The sequence below is a fragment of the Ovis canadensis genome, chromosome 1 (assembly GCF_042477335.2).
Source record: "Ovis canadensis isolate MfBH-ARS-UI-01 breed Bighorn chromosome 1, ARS-UI_OviCan_v2, whole genome shotgun sequence".
Taxonomy (NCBI): domain Eukaryota; kingdom Metazoa; phylum Chordata; class Mammalia; order Artiodactyla; family Bovidae; genus Ovis; species Ovis canadensis.
In genome coordinates, this window is record NC_091245.1 from 224,114,215 (window position 1) to 224,119,888 (window position 5,674).

Below are 5,674 nucleotides of genomic sequence, written 5' to 3' on the forward strand. Positions count from 1 at the left end.
CATATAAGTTAAATAAGCAGGGTGACAATATACAGCCTTGATGTACTCCTTTTCCTATTTGGAACCATTCTGTTGTTCCATGTCCAGTTCTAACTGTTGCTTCCTGATCTGCATACAGATTTCTCAAAAGGCAGGTCAGATGATCTGGTATTCCCATTTCTTTCAGAATTTTCCACAGTTTATTGTAATACACACAGCCAAAGGCTTTGGTATAATCAATAAAGCAGAAATATATGTTTTTCTTGAACTCTCTTGCTTTTTTGATGATCCAGCGGATGTTGGCAATTTGATCTCTGGTCCTCTGCCTTTTCAAAACTGGCTTGAACATCTGGAAGTTCATGGTTCATGTATTGCTGAAGCCTGGCTTGGAGAATTTTGAGCATGACTTTGCTAATGTGTGAGATGAGTGCAATTGTGAGGTAGTTTGAGCATTCTTTGGCATTACCTTTCTTTGGGATTAGAATGAAAACTGACCTTTTTCAGTTCTGTGGCCACTCCTGAGTTTTCCAAATTTGCTGGCATATAGTGTACAGCACTTTCACAGCGCAGGCAGCTGTGGCCACACAAGCATGGCCAAGAGGAGCTACCCCACCTCCAGGGTGAAGGTCAGTGGCCAGGAGGAGCTACCACACATCCCAGGTAAGGAGCAGTGTCAGTGCTTTGCTGGAGCAGCCATGAAGAGATACCCCACATCCAAGGTAAGAGAAAACCAAGTAAGATGGTAGGCACTGAGAGAGGGCGTCAGAGGGCAGACAGAATGAAACCACAACCACAGACAACTATCCAATCTGATCACATGGACCACAGCCTTGTCTAACTCAATGAAACTAAGCCAGGCTGTTTGGGGCCATCCAAGACAGATGGGTCATAGTAGAGAGGTCTGACAGAATGTGGTCCACTGGAGAAAGGAATGGCAAACTACTTCAGTATTCTTGCCTTGACAACCGCATGAACTGTATGAAAAGGCAAAAAGATAAGGCACTGAAAGATGAACTCCCCAGGTGGGTAGATGCCCAATATGCTATTGGAGATCAGTGGAGAAAGAACTCCAGAAAGAATGAAGGGATGGAGCCAAAGAATGTTCAAACTACCACACAATTGCACTCATCACACACACTAGCAAAGTAATGCTCAAAATTCTCCAAGCCAGGCTTCAAACAATAAGTGAAACATGAAATTCCAGATGTTCAACTTTGATTTAGAAAAGGCAGAGGAACCAGAGATTAAATTGCCAACATCAGTTGGATCATCAGAAAAAACAAAACAAAACAAAACACACACACACACACACAAGAGAATTCCAGAAAAAGAGCGTCTGCTTCATTGACTATATCAAAGCCTTTGATTGAGTGGATCACAACAAACTGTGAAAAATTCTGAAAGAAATGGAATACCAGACCACCTAACTTACTTCCTGAGAAATCTGTATGCAGGTCAAGAAGCAACAGAACTAGACATAGAACAACAGACTGGTTCCAAGTAGGGAATGGAGTATATCAAGTCTGTATATTGTCACCCTGCATATTTAACTTATATGCAGAGTACATCATGAGCAATTCCGGGCTGGATGAAACACTAGCTGGAATCAAGATGGCTGGGAGAAATATCAATAACCTCAGATATGCAGATGACACCACCCTTATGGCAGAAAGCAAAGAAGAACTAAAGAGCCTCTTGATGAAAGTGAAAGGGGAGAGTGAAAAAGTTGGCTTAAAACTCAACATTCAGAAAACTAAGATCATGGCATCCGGTCCTATGACTTCATGGTAAATAGATGAGAAACAATGGAAACAGTTACAGACTTTAATTCTTGAACCCTAAAATCACTGCAGATGGTGATCACAGCCATGAAATTAAAAGACGTTTGCTCTTTGAAAGAAAAACTATGACAAACCTAAACAGTGTATTAAAAAGCAGAGATGTTACTTTGCCAGCAGAAGTCTGTCTAGTCAAAGCTCTGATTTTTTCTGTAGTCATATACGGATGTGAGATTTGGAGTATAAAAAAAAGCTTAGCGCTCTTCTTCAACTGATGCTTTTGAACTGTTTTGTTGGAGAAGACTCTTAAGAGTCCCTTGGACAGCATGGAGATCCAACCAGTCCATCCTAAAGGATATCAGTCTTGAATATTCATTCGGAGTCTGATGCTGAAGCTTAAGCTCCAATACTTTCACCACCTGATACGAAGCACTGACTCATTGGAAAAGACCCTGATGCTGGGAAAGATTGAAGCGGTAAGAGAGGGGGATGACAGAGGATGAGATGATTGGATGACATTACCGACTCAATGGACATGAATTTGAGTAAGCTCCGGGAGCTAATGACAGGGAAGACTGGCATGCTGCAGTCAATGGGGTTGCAAAGAGTTGGACATGACTAAGCAACTGATCTGAACTGAAAATCTACTATTAAAACTAAACTTTAATAAAAGAATGTGTCAGTGTTTTTTTTTTCAGAGAAAATATTATAGGCAAAATGTATGTATAACCAAAAATATGATGCTGCATTTTGGAAAGTATCACATTTTTATTTCAACAAGAACTATAAATTATCCTTTATAAATATAGTACAATCAAATAGGCTACTGTTTCCCCAAACATTACATTTTTAGAAATAAATTGATAGTAAATATTGGTTCTCTTTCTCATCATCTTTTTCAGTAAAGGTAATTATAGTCAGATTTTAATGGAAATAAAGACATAATTTAGCTAATGTTGATCAGAAAGGTAATGGTCATTTGATGCTAATGAGAAGTATAAATAGAAAATGCATGGATAAGGAAATGAAGAAAAGTAAAAATATGAATCTAAAAAAACTTACTACTAAGAGCTTTGCTTTTCTATTGATTTTTTAATTAATAATTTTATTTTTTGTTCTTAATTTTAATATCATTGCAGGATTTAGGGATGTGTGTGTGTTTAATGGAGCAGCATAGATTAGTGATAAAGAGTGAAAATTTCTGGAGGTGGACAACCTAGATTTGCTTCCCAGTTAGTGCTGTGTATCCTTTGGCAAAAACTTAACCTGTCTGTGCCTCTGTTTCCCTATATATAATACAGAGATTGTAACAGTGCCTACCTCAGAGGATTGTTATGTAGATGACCTAAGTTAATATTTCTAAAATGCTTAAATGTATGTGTTTCTTAAATGAATTTGTAGATTTTTTAAAGCATTTTAATAGGAAAAGTTACTTTTTCTCAATATTATATTTCTACTACTTTTACTGAGACTTACTCCAAAATATATTTGTTTCCAAGGAGAAAATAAGAATCAATATGTGTATATTATCCCCAATCAAACTCTAAATATTATTTATGCTACTGCTAAGTTGCGTCAGTCGTGTCCGACTCTGTGCGACCCCAGAGACGGCAGCCCACCAGGCTCCCCCGTCCCTGGGATTCTCCAGGCAACAGCACTGGAGTGGGTTGCTATTTCCTTCTCCAATACATGAAAGTGAAAAGTGAAAGTGAAGTTGCTCAGTCGTGTCCAACCCTCAGCGACCCCATAGACTGCAGCCTACTAGGCTCCTCAGTCCATGGGATTTTCCAGACAAAAGTACTGGAGTGGGGTGCCATTACCTTCTCTGAAATATTATTTATAATAAACTTCTATTATAAATTAATCTAACCTTTAATGTTTGATAAATTGAAGCCCTAAGATCTGTCATTAAAGGTAACAATGGATAATATACTATAATTAAACCAAAAGTCAATTAAGATTCATAGGTCCTTTCACTTTTAATTATGATTAAAAACTATAAGTGGTGCATTCTTCAGTTTTGGATACCCTGCAAATGTAGATTTTATTTAAAGGAACAAAATACTAGCAGATACATGAAGAAGCAGCAGCTGAACAATACTGTGAATTTCATAAACTTATTTGGTTCAAGTTTATGCTCATTAACTAGAATGTGCTCTTCAACTTTGATTTTAAAAACTATGACAGATGAGAAATCCAGACTGTTTCATTAATACCATAGTTTGAGATGCTGAAATGAGAAGTGGCATTTGGAATAAGATCAGTGTCATGACCCCTTTCAGGATACAATTTATGGCTCTGTGAATGCACTTGTGAATAATATTAAGCAAGCTAAAACTATGCCTCCATAAATATGCCTTACCCAGAAAATGAGGAACAGTGAACAAAAACTAGTATGCTCTAACTCTTTATGTATGTAAGTCAAAGGAATGGTAGATTTACAAAAAAGTCAAATGAGGGAAAGTCAAATGAAAGAGAGCCATACATTTGCCAAACTGAGTAAAGCCCAGTATAATACACTAATATTAAGTCTCAGTTTCAAATGTTTTGTCAAGAATAATATTGTTCCAGAATAGACATTTTGCAGGAAGAGCTTTCAAAGATATCAAATATAGTACATGGTGGTGGTGGTTTCATTGCTAAGTCGTGCCTGACTCTTGTGATCCCATGGCTATAGCCCAGCAGCCTTCTCTGTCCATGAGATTTCCCAGGCAAGAATACTGGAGTGGGTTGCCATTTCCTACTACACAAAATATGGTTACTTTAATAAGTAAATTGTAAAACAGGATCCTGAGATAATCCCATTTGTTTAGAAAAAAAAAAATACATGCTCGTGTGTGTGAACAAAATGGTATTTTTAAATGTAAAATAAGTAGTTGAAACTTGATAAACCTATTGAAAGGAAAGTACTGATAGACACAAAATTTATTTTATGCTTGGAAGTCGGGCGATAGTCACAGGTTTATGTGCTTCTTGGATCAAGTAGTGAATTGAGAGGTTTTCATTATATTATATAACTGTTGAAGTATTATTTTGTCTGTTTTAATTATTTTTAGTAGGAAAAAACTGAAGTTTCACCTCTGGAAAATAAAGTAGATGTGCTTTTTTTTCCATTCCTCCCACTAAGTAGGACTAAATCCTGTGTGCTATACATAAAATAGACACAAACCTCTGAAAGGCAGAGAGAAAAGACATACCACCTAGAAATCTCAGAATCTAGAGAACAAAATGTTGTGAGTCTCCTGGGTTTTCACTTTTCTTTATATGCACTGGCCTCATTATTAGAGAAACCAGCAATCTGGAAATGTCAATGAGCTAAAAGATGACCCCAAAAGACTGGTCTGCTTAGCTAAAGAAAAGGGAAGAATATGTCTGGTAAGGCACAAATTTCCAGGCAATAAGTGCTCTATTCCAGCAAAATCCCAGCAGGAAAACATGATGGCCCCTACACTCTTCAGGGAAGTCTGAACGAGGAGCCTAATCTCTCTCTTATAACTGTTGAAAGCTTGTTACACACTCACCTGTGCATGCACACATACACACACACACACACACACACACACCCCTACACACAAAGGCATGCACTTCTGTCTTGTCAGAAAGCCAAGTGTAGAACTAGGCTCTCATACCTGCTATTTGGCAAAAAGCCTCCTTCCACTTTCAGGGTCCATTGAGACCAGGTGGAGAGCTTGGAGTTCCAAGTTCACCTGGCAATAACAGCCCTCCAGTATGGTGTCAGAAGAGTCTCAGTGAAAGGTTAGGGCTTTCACCACTGCCCTGGAATAACAGTGCTACCCCTTCACCATGTCAATGGACATAACACAGGAAGCAGTAAAGAGGCATTCTTATCCTTCTCAACCAGGGAGGTATCAGTGGAGGCCAAGTTGGGAACTTCCACTAGCAGTAATGAAGTTAAG